The 17500-nt window shown below is 33.2% G+C and overlaps 1 protein-coding gene across 1 annotated transcript in view; it reads right to left on the minus strand.

Annotated features, from left to right (window-relative positions):
- LOC124423980 overlaps window positions 1–17500 on the minus strand; it is a 107804-nt gene that overhangs the window by 87595 nt on the left and 2709 nt on the right. The window lies entirely within an intron of this gene.

Here is a 17500-nt window from a genome sequence, read left to right on the forward strand (position 1 = left end):
TCTCTCTCTCTCTGTCTCTGTCTCTGTCTGTCTCTGTCTCTGTCTCTCTCTCCTCTCTCTCTTTCTTTCTCTGTCTTTGTCTTTCCCCTTTAAAATTGTTTATTAAAAAGAATAAATTTTAATTTAATGCGAAATGTTATAAAAGATTTTTATCATATTGCGTTAGAATACGATAGAAATAAGAAATAAGAAAAAGAACGTAGCTTTTAACTACGTATCGTCATCAAAACTCCTAAGGCTGCATTAACCTATTTTCATGAGAAGAATTGTTATTGAGATGTAACCGCGGGGAGTATTAAAGCGAATAAAACAATACGAACATATCGTGCTACGAGACGAATACGTTTTAAAAAATATTATGCAAACATGAGAGATAAAAAAGAAACAACTGTAACATTCCACAGGTTTGAAATCACTTATCCATGTACTTTTCTATACTTGAAAATTCCAAAAATAATAATAACAGAAGTTTATATGTGTGTTTACAAACGTAATATTATTGTAAAACCAATGATCTTCTTCACAAAGGAGAAATATGTATGCGTACGACGCGTTATCGCAATTAAACTATTGATATTTCGTGTAGTTATATTTGCCTTTAATAGTTTTGTGTATGTATGTATATATATATATATATATATATAATATATATATATATAAATTATGTATATGTTACATGCAGAAAAGCATGCTTTCAATACTATTTCGTTATTGTATTATAAGTTCCCGAATAATATTCATATTTTGTAAGATGAAAGGATTTTAAATTGTCTATGTTCAATTTATTAGTATTATTAATGTTTTATTATATACGTGTTCTATTTTTTACGACAAATAAACAATTATTATTTAAAAGAAATCATCCTTGAATATCACAAATATTTTAAATATTATTTAAATAGAAGAAATAAAGAAGAGATAGAGATAGAAAGAGAGAGAGAGAGAGAGAGAGAGAAAGAGAGATATAGAAAGAGAAACAGAAAGGTATTACTAAAGATTAACCTTTCTGTATAAATGCAATAGAGTTTCAAATAATTAACATAAAGTAAATAATTTATATTTATCATACATTTGAAAAGAGCAAAACCATCGAGATAATATTATTACGGGTAACGTAGTTTAGATTCATAATACAGGTATGATATCTCATCTTTATTCTCGCGTGCAATTCTTAGAAAATAAGAAAAAGAAAATATCGCGCTACTTTACGCGAAAGAATGGAAAAATGAAAAACATTTTTGCTATCGGCGAAAAACTTATTACACGTGGCAGAATTTTCTTGGAAAAATTTCCTTCGGTGAATTATTTTTGAGATTGAGATTGAGAAAGAGTGAGAACGAGAACGAGAACGAGAACGAGAGCGAGAAAGAGAAAGAGAAAGAGAGAGAGAGAGAGAGAGTACATATATATATATATATATACACATCATATTATATATTATATATATCTATATATATTTCTTATATTTATTACAACAAGCTCTTATCTATCGCACAGGTACGTGCAATAAGTCTTGCATCTTGTGTTGGATCGGATTACATGCGCTTTAAAAATGTTATTTCGTTGTCGAGAACAGAACGATATTACGTTCGGTCGAATGCAAGAATATTTTCAGAGATTGCACGAACGACCAGGCGACACCCAATGGCGTCGTCCATAACGCAGTAAGATTCTAGGAACACATACGAGTTACCTAACGAATTTAACTTTCTTCTAACGTTCCGTGGCTGTGCAATTTGCATTTACTTAATTAAATTTTCCCATTCAAGCGGAAACGTGCTACCACGATCGACCATCTTTTACAAAACATATAAATATATATATATATATATATATGTACCGTGTGACATTGGACAGAACAATATGTACGTATGTATGTAAATACGTGTTACGAAAAAATATCACGTCTCAATTTCTGAAAATATGGAGAATGTTGTTATCGAAAATACCACAATGTGATTAAAAATGCGAATTAACACCAATCGAGATTTTTCACGCTACCATGCCGATGTAAACATTTTCGTGAGATAAACAAGCATGTAATATCGTCATGTAAAACAGTTCTATGCAATTCTCGGAATCGATCGATCGATCGATCGATCGGATCGATCCGAATCGTTTATCGAATTTTCAGAATGCTTTTAACATTTTCACCGAAATACGAAAGGTTTAATAGTCTGTTAGTAGTATATTTCTTTGTTTCTTTTTTCCTTCTTTTTTCTTTTTGTATCTGACCTCTTCGATTGTTAGAATTTCTTTTTTCTTTTTTACTCCATATCTATTACCAACGTTTTTCTATCTTTACACTTGTTCGTTCGTATACGAGCCACGATCGAATAAGCCGACTATCTTTTATCCGACTAATATCACCTAAAGAAAAAGGAAGGAAGGATCAAGGAAACCGCTTTTAATGCTTCTGTTTACCGTTCGTGGCTTTTGAAAGAAACGTAACTCACGTCTCGAGTAAGGAAATATATGAGAACGTACAGCACACACGCTTATAGATACCATACGTCGCACCTATACACGTATGTACGTGCGGAACTTTTCATTTTTTTTTTTTCTTTCTTTCTTTCTTTCTTTCTTTCTTTCTTTTTTCCTTTTATTTATTTGCGTCTCTCGTCCTTCGATATCAGCGAATCGATCTTCACAGGCCAGAGCATAGTCCAATCCGTTCTCTCTATCCCTCCCTCTTCCTCTCCCCTTCTCTCTTTCTCTCTCTCTCTCTCTCTTCCGTTACTCCCCTCCCCACCACCACCCGTCGCTCAACCATCCTCAGTCCACTACTCGGATCCACTTTATTTCCATTCCCGTGTGCTCGTTCCATACCCTTTTCCTTCCCAAGCTCCCCCCCTCCTCAACCCATCCCGCCCCATCCCCTTTCACATTTATTGCTAAACTTCCCTTTCCACCAGTATTTTTCGATTCTTACTCTGCAGATTTTGCGCTTTATAGTTTACGATTGTATCGATAAAATGTCAGGAACGGCGTAACGCGTGATTGCCGTTCTGGATTATGGTCAATGAACATGGGAATCGAACGATTTCGAATAGGTATATATTGTTATCAGTTATATCAGAGAATGATCTAATGAAAAATTTCTTAGATAAGGAAAAAAAGGAAGAAAGAGAAAAGAAAAGAGAAAATTCTACGAATCGTTCCAATTTCTTTTCGCATAAGTATAGATATCGATTGAACCTTATCTTCTGCTTTGGTTTTCATTTTTATCAAGAAAAAGAAAAAAAAAAAAAAAAAAAAAAAAGGAAAAAGAAAAAAAAAAGAAAAAAACGATACCATTAGAAAATACTTTTTTATTAAAAAAAAAAAAAAAAAAAAAAAAAAAAAGGCGTTCACGTAATTTTACCATATAACAGATAATAGGACTTGGATGGTTTTTTTTTTTTTCTTCTTTTCTTTCTAATTAAAATACAATAATGATAAAGACTCGATGTAAGGGTATTCTTATCTCTAACAACGATATCGAGAATTTAGAATTGATAATTATTGTTATTGTTGTTGTTGGCAAATGGAATAATTTTACGATGGCTCATCTTTGAATATGAAATTATCCAAAATTCAACTAGTAAACGAAGTTTTAATCAAAGAGAAACAAGAAAGGCAAGTTATAATGGTATATAATACGGGAGGCATATTTCGAATGCTTCGTTAGACTTTGCTATAGGCTATGTTCCTTAGAGCAACTAGAGGAATTGAAAGGCTCTTACACAGTTAATACTGCAATACATTCTCGACGAAAATTCGTGCTCCTGGAACGATGTGCCACGAGGAACGACATATGGTACGACATTATCCGGCTTAGGTTAAAACATATTTCTCGTGAGACAAGTACACGAATAATCTTTGCCTTTCGACCTTTATCTTATTTTATAATTTTACTTTCTCTCTCTCTCTCTCTCTCTCTCTCTCTCTCTCTCTCTCTCTCTGCATTTGTCTGATATTTTCTTTAAAATTTTTATCTATTAATGTCTATCCTCTCTCTGTCTCTCTCTCTCTCTCTCTCTCTCTCTCTCTCTCTCTCTCTCTCTCTCTCTCTCTCTTTCGTTGAATTGCGATTAATGCTTTTTTCAGTTACTATTTTCTGCACGCGTAATATATTTCTAAGTCGTCTAATCTAATAATGATTCGGGTCTAATGGGAATACACAATGATACCATGAAGGGGGAAGCTTCTAAACTTTACGATGCAAAGCCTTACGAGCTTCATCTCATTTACATACTTACCTTCTATTGCACCTCCTAAACCCTCGCCTCTCTCGTATCCCTCATTACTAATCCCTCTCGCCCTCTCATCCCCTCCCCCCGGCACCAGATCACACACAAAAAACCAAACCATGCTATCTTATACCTGTGTAATATTATATACATATCTATATACCATTCGTGATTTTCTTCGCTGATACAATTTTCCGACTAGGGTGTTCAATCATAAATATAGACAGGAATATCGATCGGATTGCTTTGAGTTTGACGTTAAAGCTTTGCTTTACTACGAAATGAAATTTCTGTGACTGAAACTTTCTCTATATGTGTAGATATATGTATGTAGTATGTTGAATGAATAATGAATAAATTGAATAGATCTGAGATATGTGTTTCTTCATTAAAAGAATAGAAAAGGAAACAAAAAGAAGAAAGTTCAAACACAAAATTGTGTCCCTTTAAATTGAACACTCTCGCGATTTCTTATTATTTTATTTTATTATTATTATTATTATTTTTTTTTTTTTTTTTTCTTTGTATCCACGTAACTTGCCTCATGAAAAATCGTTCTCATACTAATAATCTAATTCTTTTTATTTAACGAACAATAACAACAAAATTAGGATCAATAGTACGAGCTTTTCGTTATCTCACGAAGAAGTCTTGCTTTACCGAGTAATGGAATAAACCGCGTCGGCCTTTACGCATACCAACGTGCAAGAGCGTTTATTCCAACTGGAGCGGAATTCTGTATGCATGAATAAATGGAACAATAAGGTGTTTTGATGTCTAACTTACGTTTGGTAATATCTTCTTCTTCTCTCTCTCTCTCTCTCTTTCACTCTAGTACTGCACTTTGCATCGAAATAGTCAAAAGGAAATTTTAGTTATGTATTTATGTTACAGAGAATACCCATGTGAGAAAATGCCATCTGACATTAGTTTAGCAGCGTAATTATGGACGGTGAGGTCCCCCTTTAATCGCTTCTAATCAGGCTTATAACAATTAAAACTTTGCTCACCTCTGCCCGAGTTATCTACTTCATGTAGATAGTTACATACTCTCTTCTCAAGATCGATTATTGTCTCTCCTTCGATGTGTGTAACATTCTCTAACATATCGCCAAAACGTAATTAACTTTACTATTTGATTCTAATCATTTGTTCTATTGATTAGAACAATGACATGACAAGTAATAATAACAATGAAAAATAATAATAAAAAAGTAATCATCCTTCGTAATAATCAAAAGAGATATACCTATATAATAACTATATATATATATATATATATATATATATATATATATATATATATATATATATATGTTAACGTGATAAAATCTCGATTGAATCACGATTTTCTAACAGAAGTTATATAGCTATGAAAGATCTTTTGACATCGACGAAATCCAACGACACATCTCTCGTCTTGAGAGTAGGTATTACGTGACTTGAAACAACTTAACAAAATGCAAGCTTATACGATCAATCATGTTTCAAGAGAATCCTCTTCTTCCCCCCCCCACTGCCCTTAACAAAATATTGTCCTAAGTAAACGGAACCTATCGTTCAAATCACTTTCGAAACATCAATTACTCTTTTTCTCACAACGTTCACTACTACGAAATATATTACATACTTTTTTCTTTTATCTCTCTCTCTCTCTCTCTCTCTCTCTCTCTTTCTTTTTTTCTTCTTCTTTTCCTCTCATTTTCCTTTATCATCGAACACGAGATCGTTCCTTTCTTTTTCTTTTTCTTTTTTCTTTTTTCTTTTTTTCATTTCTTTCTTTCTTTCTTTCTTTCTTTCTTTCTTTCTTTTCAATCGAATATAGAAAATTATTGAAATACTTTAACAGAATAAAAACCACTCGATTGATATTGAAATAAGTCAACATCTGGATTTTTCAAGTGGTTATAAAAATTACTATGGATTTTTCTTCCATTAAACGTGAGACACATGGCGTTTTAACGTTCGTAGGAGAATAGGGAGAAGAACTTTTTTTTTCTTTCTTTTTTTTTTTTCTTTTTTTTTCTTTTCGACAATGTTCGCCGGGTGTGAACTCAAACTGAGACGGTCTGTTTTGAGTGCGATAAGAGATATCCACTCGGATTTCCTCTACCATAAGGCTAACCTTTCCGGCGTCGATATTGCTATCGAACAATGAGCCACGGAATTGTTCGTGCAAACCCTTTCTCTCTCTCTCTCTCTCTCTCTCTCTCTCTCTCTCTCTCTCTCTCTCGTCCTTCCACGAATGGGATTGCGGGTATCAGCTTTGCGACCGACAATAGAAATCGTCGAATCGAGATGGCCGCGATAATGTGCAATTATTTGCACCGGGGGTTATCATGAGTGGCCTAAAATTTTGCAGGATTATGACAATCCTTGGATGTACAAGATGTATAAGCGAGCACGCGCGTATTTTTTTGTTCTATCACTTTGCTAAAAGAAAAAAAGAAAAAAAAAAAAGAAAAAAAAAAAGAAAAAAAAAAGAAAGGAATGTATTAAATCTTTCAAACGTCGTTCAAAAAAAAAAAAAAAAAAAAAGAAAAAAAAGAACCAGTTAACTCTCTACTTAATTACTTGGAAAATACTAGGGGAAGAAAAAAAAAATTAAAACTTTAGGAAGTTATAAGTCGAGTGGTTTGAACTTCTCTCTTATCTCTCTGAACGAGTTGCCCACTTCCCCTTCCGCCTCCTCCCCGCCCCATCATTATCATACTACTAATTAGTTTGTTGACAGGTGTTCCTCGTAAAAGTTAACGAAAAAAAGAATTCGACGGTGAAAATCGTGCCCGTTGTTAACTACTAATATTCATTTGGAAATCCTTGTCACACTGATGAGAAGAAAACCTGTAAGAGCATACTTAACGACGCCGAAGAGGACCACCTGTTACGTTACGTTATGCTCGCACTTTACACACGAGTTCCCTTTTCTCTTTTTCTTTTTTTTTTTTATTTTTTTTTATTTTTTCGTTTTTTCGTTTTTTTTCTTTTTTTCGTTTTTAATCCTTCTACCGCTCTTATAAGTTAAAGAGAAAGAGAGAGAGAGAGAGAGAGAGAGAGAGAAAAAACAAAAAAGAATTATATCATAAGTATACGTAATCAGTTATGACAAGTAATTTCTAATAATCTGAAGTACGTAATACAGTAGCGTGGTATAGTAATCTTATCGACTACATATAAGTATATACGAAGCTTTAATGAAAATAAAAAAAAAAAAAAAAAAAAAAAAAAAAAAAAAAAAGAGAAAAAAAACAGAATTCGATAAATAAGATTTAACGAGTTCTTTGGATTTACAAAGTTTCACGATCATTCGATCAAATTCTCATTGCAATTTGCAACAAGAAAATACATTAATTATACGAGCCAAACGAAATAAGTATCTCATCAATGATTATATATTTAAAATGATATTTCTTAATGATCAACGTTTACAAACGAATAATTAACGAATATTATAAACATTAACAAGAGTCTTGCATTTATACAAGGATCGTACGTAATTGCGTTTCTCTTATCTCGTTATATAAGTTAAGAGTACGATCAGTCGAAGTGCCAAGTCCTTCTGATCCTTTAATCCTTCGCACTCTAATTTTCTTTTGTAATACAACGAACGTTCGAAACTCCGAACAAAATGAATTTTCCTTCCTTACCCTTTGCGCTCATCGAGATTACCTCTCGCGTTGTTCTTTTAAACGTCCTTCTTGTCTTTGCACTTCTTTTCTTTTTTTTTTTTTTTTTCTTTTTTTATTTATTTTTTTTTTCCTATCCTTCTCTTTTTCCCTCTGACATCTTAAACCAAAACTTAAACATCCCAGATTCAAAGGGAAATATTTTATGAAATATTTTAACGAGAGTACAGCCATGTTTACTATTCGTTAACGAGATATGAAGGAATAAGAATAAAAAAAGAAAAGGAAAAGAAAAAAGAACGGATAATATAAGTAAAATATGCAACGTATGTAAATATGTATATATTGAAATATACTTTCTTATTTCGAAGATAACAAATGTCAAACAGTTAAATACCCTTAGTAAAACCTTGGAACATCGTCGACGTAAATAATTAAAAAAAAAAAAAAAAAAAAAAAAAAAAGCACTAAAGGCAGGAAGGCGTGAAGAATTATAAATAAATCTTGTAATTGAACGGAAGGAAAGAAAACATGAAAAATGAAAGAAAGAGGAGAAAGAAAAGAGATGCGATACTTATTTACCAGAAATGAGTAAACACTAAAGGAAGGTTATTTGTATGACGGAAAATAAAATCTGCGGTCTAGGATGAATTTCTCTTTCTCTTTCTTTCCATTTATCCACTTTTCCCAATCTTTTCTCTTTTCTCTTTACGCGTTTCTCTCGTACGTGTAAGTTTACGATCTGAAATCCTTCTAAATCTTTAAAGCCCTTTCGAGAAGAAGGGCGAGTCGACGACTTTGGCATCCTTAACTTCGACGATATGATCGTACGGCTGTAAGAATAAAGTCGAATTATGGATCGAACGAATAAATCTTAAGATTGATGGATCGATCGATCTATCGTTCAAGACTACGGTGAATTGAATGATTCTTTTACTTTCAGTTTACGACATTTTTCAATAACATCGTCGTACAATGAAAATATTTTTCTTCTCTTCATTCGTATATACGATAGTGACATAAATATGTATATATATATATATATATATATATATATATATATATATATATAAACGCATACGTAAATGAAATTTGTTATGGACGATATCGAAGAAGAAAAAAAAAAAAAACCAAGAAAAAGAAAAGAAAAAAAAAAATAGGAAAACGTTATTTCATTTACTTTTTATATTTATTTATTTATTTATTTATTTATTTATTTTTTTTTTTTTTTTTTTTGTAGAAATGCGCGAAGGATAATAGCGAAGGTTTGCGTGTCAAAGTTAAATTAGCGCTTAACGGAGAAATGCGAGAGCCCATGTAATTTGGTATCGAATGCAGTGAAGCGGTGAATGGATGAATGTAGTAGGATAAATAATTAATCGACGTGCACAAATGACGTTGATACATAAATAGATACATAGATACATACATACATACATACATACATACATACATACATACATATCGATTGCACGAGCCTAGACTATCTGTAATTATAGTACACACTCTATCGTTCGATTAATTATTTATTAATCTCACTCATCGACTTCGTGGAAACGTAATGTTATTACTATTAGATTGAAGATGTAGGAAGATCCATTTCATAAATCACGTCCGTCGGTTGGGAAGACTGATCGACGAGTCAAGTGAGCAATCCATGAAGCTTGTTGAGGGTAACTACGATATCGTAATTTAATCCGAAACATTGGATATATAAATGGAGCCTGAGAAATGAGCTTTCGTCTCTTTTATTTCTCGAGAGAAAAGGGATTGGAAATAAAAAAGGGACGCCACAAAAGGGACGCCACAAAAGTGACGCAAAGGAGACACAATGGCTATTATTTAAAGATAGCAGAGGGATGAGCCAAGAATGAAAGTTGCAAATAATTTTTCTCTTTTCTCTCTTTTTTTTTTTATTTTTTATTTTTTTTTTTTTTTTTTAAATACAATCGACATCTCGATCACGGATTATTTTCTCAAAGACTTAGACGAAGCACGAACTTTAATACTTTTTTTTTTTTTTTTTTTTTTTTTTTTTTTTTTTTTTTTCTCTTAAAGAATTCACTGTGGAACTTTCGAAAGAGGAAATAGAGATCGATAGCTCGCCTAGTAAGAGAAATCGTGAAATAAATAAGGATTAATAGATCCTTCTACTAATAGGTGGTTGGAATCTTGCCACTATCTACTTTCTCGGTTTCCAAAGAACTTTCAATCTTGTCGAATAGCCTCACTCTTGAAGATCTACAAGGATGATCAGCCTATATCCTTTAGTCGTGTTTTATACCTTATAGCGTAAAGAAAAAGGAAATATAGAATTTGAATTTTTGACCGATCGTAAAAAAAAAACTATACGACGTATGCATAATATTTTTCATATAATTTATTAATTCTCTCTCTCTTTCTCTCTCTTTCTGCCTCTTCTTTTCGTTATAACAATAAAACTATAAAACATATTTTAATATCGGCAACTTTCACGATGCTCATCAAGTTTTTATCGTTTATCGTAAATATCGGAAAAATCGTTTGACTTTTAATAGGATCTTCCCGAGGAATTAAAATGCAATAGATTAGTGGGAGAGGTTGACGACACAGAGAAAATAGACGACACGTATCTATAATGATCAATTTATATGAAGGCTGTTAGAACCATACGCGTCCAACAAACTGTCCTGTATCACTCGAGCTGTATTCCGTCGATCACGGTTGTCCCATGGATAACGAGCATCGCCAGGGAATTTTCATGCAAATTATGATACGACGTAATGACTGGGAGGAGCGTGTTCGCATCGTCAAATCAATGGGCATTAATTGAAATAGAAGCAAACCTAAACCGGTAACATCCTTCACCCGAAGGAGCATACCGACTTCTGCATTATGCAATGTATTAAGGATTATGATATTTAGAGGAGAAAATTATTCCGACAGGAATTATGAAAGACAATGATAAAAATGAGAATTAGATGAATTCAAACGTGCTCAATTTGTTCTTAGAATGAAAATAATCGTGAATATTTAATCGTTGAATTTTTGAATATAAAAACAGGTATATACGTATGCATTAGGTCAGTCCAAAAGTTCGTGCGCATTAGTAGCATGTATGTATGTAGTAAAATGCGCATGAACTTTTGGACTGAACGATATATATATATATATATATATATATATATATATATATATATATATATATATATATATGTACAATCTATAAGAACGAGAATAATCATCTTCGTGGAAAAACAAAATAGTAAATACGAAAAGTCTTTTCCTATTGTAAAAATTAAATCAACTTAATATTTTCTCTACTTCATACGTGAGTTTCTTCTTCAGTTTCTTCAATATTCTCTTTATTTCTCTCTTTCTTTCTCTATCTCTTTCTCTCAATAATTTCCGCGAAAATCTAGATAAGTTGTTATAGCGTCTGCGACCTTACAGCTTTATCTTTATGCTTTCTAAAGCAGACAGACACGTTGGCAATTTTACCGAGCGTATTTACGTAGACATTTTATGCGAGACATTTTTTATTAATGCTATACAAAATTTTAAAATAATGATACTCGTTACAACTAGCATGATTATCTATCGTAACTATAATGGAAAAAAATGTTAAATTATCTTAGATATTCTATCGGCACGGAATATGTAAAATCTCTCGAAGAATGGAAGAGAGAGAGAGAGAGAGAGAGAGAGAGAGAGAGAGAGAGAGAGAGAGAGAGGCAGGGAGGAAGGGAGAAAAAAAAAAGAAGAGGGTCAAAAGAAAGAAACGAAATCCACTATGACCCAAAAACGATCAAGATTTACGATAGGAAGTAGCTGTGGATTAAGTAGAAAATTGCCGATGATTCACACGATCGTAAAGATTTTCAGGGGGGAAAAGTTTAGATTAGTTTTCTCCGTGACTTGAATTATGATCCGGTTAATAATTTAAATCATAATTCTCGATCGATTTTGTACTTACTTAATTTTTTAAGCAATAGAAACAAAAAGAAAGAGAGAGAGAGAGAGAGGTGGGGGGGGGTAGAAGGAGAGGGAGAGGGAGAGGGAGAGAAAGAGAGAAATAGAGAAAGAAAGTTGTAGATATCGTAACTTCATTTCGATAAAATTAATAATCGGAGTTCGGAAACGTTCAGAAATGTTCATCTCAATGTTTTAACAATCAAGACTTCCAAAAATCGTTGGAATTTAATAGAATCGCACGAGATGGAAGCTCATAGTTATAGGTCAGAGTAATGAAAAGCGCTTCGAGGCGCGCGGATCGATTCGATCTGGAAACGGGCCGGATGAAACGAGTTTCATTAAGGGGGATTAATGAACTCGACTCGCTGCAAGAGTTTAATTACGAAGGACCACAGAAAAAAAGATTTGGCGCCCTGATACCAAGTCCAGTCTGTGAAATTGGAAAAGCATTTTTTTCCTCTTACCTTTGATAAGAGAACGCAACGCACGTGATGAATAAATATGAAGGAACGTCGAACATATTGCTTTTATACATATAAGAGATAAAAATGTCTCATGTACATTTACATTCACATCAATTATTTTATTCGCCGAAAGAGAGAGAGAGAGAGAGAGAGAGAAAGGTTTTATCGATTTTCTTTATATAATACATATAGGTATATGTATTACGGGGGACCGGAAAGTAATGTCGCTTTCTTAAATTAAATTCAAACGAATAAATTTTTAACAAGTTTTTATTTTTAATCACTATCAAATATCGATATACACATTACTTTCCGGTCCACATAATATGTATGGGTATATGCGTATATATAAATTATCGATGTATATGCGTATATAAATCAAATCGATATTTATCACAGAACGACAGTAGATATTAAATAATTTAATAGATAAAATACAACTTTATCCTCGATCATAGATGCCTATACTTCGATCCTCAACTATCTTGATCCTCATGAAAATTATCTTTCAGATAGCGGGCGAGATTTACGGCGTAACTTTGACCTATACTGAGTGAGATTGAAGGCAACCAACTCTATTTTCTCTCTCTCTCTCTCTCTCTCTCTCTCTCTCTCTCTCTCTCTCTCTCTTTCTCCGTTGCTACAAAGCAAATTCAACATACACTCAAATGTTTTTCAAAGCCATCGCATCGGGGTGGCCAATCTGAAACTAGTTTTTTCCCTGGGATTAAAGGACTCTTTTGAAACGCGTGGGATCCCGGCCAGTAACCTTTCTTTCTATAAGAAACGAAAGTACCATCGTTTGACAAGCTAAAAATCTAAAATCTAAAGAAGATTACATTAGTGAATCGAAGAAATATCCGAAATGTTTCTCTTAATCTCGTAGAATGTATTCCCATTAAAGACTTAATTAACTCGATTCATTTTATTAAAAGAATCTCATAATGGAAATAACATAAACACGCAATTCGTTCATTTAAATCCAATGTTAAGTAGTATTACGAAATATATTCCAACGTCGAGTCAACAAATTCAATTGCTTTACATATGATAGCATATATTAAAATTTTTTAAATCAAATGTCACAAACATTGAAATCAAATTGACACGTGTCTACGTCTAGAGATTTTTTTCAAAAGGGAACATTTTTTATCTCTCTCACTTTATACATACGCATATAGCGAATGTTTCACGAAATTTTATTTCTCTAGAAAAGATTCTCAAAAGTTATCGAATTGTCGAAGAATCGCAAGAGCTTTCAGAATCTCGAAGATTCACCGTAGAAATCTAATTAGGTTGGCGATCGAGAGAGAAAAAGAGATAGCGAGAGAGAGAGAGAGAGAGAGAGAGAGAGAGAGAGAGAGAGAGAGAGAGAGAGAGAGAGAGAGACAATTGATGAAAGAGAAAAAAAAAAGGAAAAGAAAGAAAGAAGACGAGAGTAAACACAGTTGAAATATAATAATCTTAAAGCATAAGGACGACGAGTTATATTTAGAAGTAAAGGAAATGGAATGAATGCAGAAAGATCAAAGAGGTTAGTCTTCGTGAAAGCAACAAAATCAGAATAAATAGCGAAGGGAAAAGAAAATGGAATGAGTTATTTATGGTTGAAGCTAGGCAACTGCAAATTATCATTGTCGATAGAAGAAAAAGAATGAAGAGGAAAGGTTGGCAACTTTTTTAATAATAATTTGTCGTGCTTTTCCTACTTTCTTTTTTCCCTCATCCAATAGAGTAGGATAGAATCACGGGGATGAAAGAATTCTCTCTCCCCCTTTTCTGTCCTTCCTTCAAGAGAGCGTTGCTTCAAGCTGACACGCTACGAATTTGCGCTGAGGGACGCGCAGTAAGGAACGAACATTACGTGGCGAAAAACTTCGATCGAGACTTTGATCGAAAGTACACTCGATCTTTTTCCCCAAAGTAAGCATTTTTTTTTTTCACGAACCCTAGGACCGAATATCCTTTTCCCGAGAGCACTAATACTTTTCATACGATATATATATATATATATATATATATATATATATATATATATATATATATATATATATATATATATATATATACGATATATATATATAAGGAGATTATTTTCATCACACGTTTTTATCCATCGAACAAAATACTTCCATCGTCCCGATAATTATCAAAGTTGATGAAGTAAAAAAAAAAAAAAAAAAGAAAAAAAATAAAAAAAAAAAAAGGGGAGAAATAAAATTAGCAAAAAAATTTCATTTATCAATCACTTATGTGTCACACGTCGATCAATACGTGTGCTTTATAATACCCTTAATAATATATCTGAAATTAAATTTCTTCCAACCCATTCAACTATACGTAGCGTATAAAGAAAATATATTTTTTTTGGGGGAGGAGAGGAGGGATAAGATAAATAAGGTGGTATAAAAAAGAAAAAAAAAAGTTCATACAACCATATCTTCCACATGACTTTTCATATCGCTGAAATTATCCTTAAAATATTTCCCACTTATTCTTGGACACATTGTATATGCATATAAGCCACTTTCATAATCATCCGTTTAATTGGTGAAAACAAAGTAGACCATTATAAAATTAATCAATGACGAAATATGAAAGAGACCAGACCAACCTAATCGACAAGATAATTCGGGTAAAACACGAAAGACGTACGTATTTCCATCGCAAGATACATCCCTCAAGGCCTAACGTCTTATATTATATTACATTATACCGAGGAAGACAAGAAATTAACTTAATCTACGTCAGGTTCGATCTTAATATCACATTGTCTCCGTGAAATATAGTATCCTCATGTAGAATATCCTAAGTCATCCTTTCTTCGAACTACTGAGAATCTCGTCATTTCCTTTCCATCTCTTCATCTCTCTCTCTCTCTCTCTCTCTCTCTCTCTCTCTCTCTCTCTTTCTCTCTCTCTCTCTTTTTCTCTCTCCTTCCCTATCTCTTCTACGTAATAGCTAATAAGCAATTACGCGTTGCGGATATGGTCAATTAACAAAGAAAAGCTCGGTGTATTAACGCGAATCGCTAGTGCGTCATCTAATTATTCGATTTTGAAAATGCCGAGGACGGTTTCTCCAATTAGCAAATGGACTTTCTCGAGCAAATAGAATCTACAAAGTGGCAATCCTTCCATACTAATAGCATACTTGCTTCTCCTCTCCCGCCGCCCTCCGCCTCCTCTCTCTCTCTCTCTCTCTCTCTCTCTCTCTCTCTCTCTTTCTCTCACTCTTGTTCTCTCTATTTCTATGGATCGCGTGTTCAAGCGAGCCAGCGAGCATCGTAAATGTGCAAGAGATCGAACGTTACGCGTATAATTTCGTGCTAGTCAGATAAAGGGAGCGCACGCATCTGAAAATGAAGGTACACTAATGTTATGTATGTAAGTAACTACGTACGTACGTACGTACGTATGTATATATGTATATATGTATATATATGTGTGTGTATGTATATGTGTGTGTATGTATGCACATACTCAAACGTTTGGTACGTTGCACGAAAATTTGTTTACGTGGCGTGTGCAGTAAACAAACGTGCGATGTTTGCTTTGTTTCGCATTGCCGTTGGTGCCTGCATAATCTCGGACTCCTTTAAAAGATAGAAAGCATCTCCTTAAAATTCTCGGAATAATAGGTTAAAGGAAGGGACGTCCGGATTTAAAATCATTGGATGACTAGCAACATTGTTTACGCTTGATGAAAGATAAGACTTTACCGAAGTTAAGTTAGATAGGAGTAAAGCCCGGTTAGAAAGGAGTTTAGGAAACTCCAAGAGTCAAGAGCTAAACAATGCCATTGAAATATTTCAAGCATCCGATTATAAAGCAAGGTAAAATAGATTCGTGTTGGTCATTTTCCATAACACTAAGAGGATGGATAATTAAATTGATAAAAAAAAAAAAAAAGAAACACAAAAAAAAAAAATAAATAAATAAATAAATAAAAAAAAAGAAAAACCAAGAAAAGAAAACAAAGAAAAATATGGATAAGATATCTTTTAAATTTATATCGACATCACTCGAATTTTTCTTCGAGCGAATCTCAAAACGTTCCGTCGTTTTTCTTTTCTATTCATCTTTATCTCTCTCTCTCTCTTTCTCTCTCTTTCATTTTATTTCTCTCTTCTTTTTATCTCTCTGTCTGTCTATCTCTCTCTTTCTCTCTCTCTCTCTCTCTTCCTCTCTATCTTTTCCTCTCGTATAATTCGGCACTCTACAGTCAAATACACGGTCAACTATAAAGCACTCCACGGTCCAAGAACCATCTCTTAATTTTATGGAGCTTAATCAGCGAACTTTCAAAACAAGGAAAAAAGTAGAAAAAAATTGATAAAGAGAGAGAGAGAGAGAGAGAGAGAGAGAGAGAGAGAGAGAGAGAGAGAGAGAGAGAGAAAGAGAGAGACAAACAGAGACAGAGAGGAAGGAAAAAAGAGAAAAAAAAGAAAATTACGAATGTGCGCACGTACACCTACACACACACACACACACACACACACAAATATATATATATATATATATATATATATATATTTGTGCCATGTACTTTTTCGTTTAGCAAACATCGCCGCAAACATGTACGATAATATTACAACCAACATAGGTCCACGGATTCTAGTCATGTGCCATGGATTAATTAGCGGCATATCCGAGACGAGATGAAAAATTATCCTACATTCATTTTTCCATTCCTCCGACTCCGACGAATTTTGTATTTCTATGCTTGTTTACATTATTTTTCCCTCTTCCAGGATCATTTCCTATATATCGTATTTTTTGAATTTCTTCAAATGCTCTTTGTTATTTCTTATTTTAAATATTTTTTTTTTTTTTTTTTTTTAAATATTCGATCAATTTAACGAGGAAACGTCAAGGTATAAGTAATATACGAGAGTAATTAATACGCTTCGAGCATTACCACGGGTGGGGTAGACTTTAAGGATCTACGAACGTCAATGTTTCTCTTCGAGGAGGAATGAAAAGGACGAGGGAGAGATTGACTCGATTAAATACGTGCGTGTGCTCGTTGATATGAGTTAATGCTTGATGAGTAGAGAAAAGACTCGAGACTGGATCAAGCTATGATTGATAGGCAGGACGATGGGTATTAAAGCTCGTACTCAAAGATAACGAAGCGATGGATATATATAATCTTTTGTACAGTAGGAACACAGGTTTACATAATACCTTAATCAATGTGTAATAGTAATAGTGGTGTAATA

This window comes from Vespa crabro, chromosome 4 (genome assembly GCF_910589235.1).
Source record: "Vespa crabro chromosome 4, iyVesCrab1.2, whole genome shotgun sequence".
Lineage (NCBI taxonomy): Eukaryota > Metazoa > Arthropoda > Insecta > Hymenoptera > Vespidae > Vespa > Vespa crabro.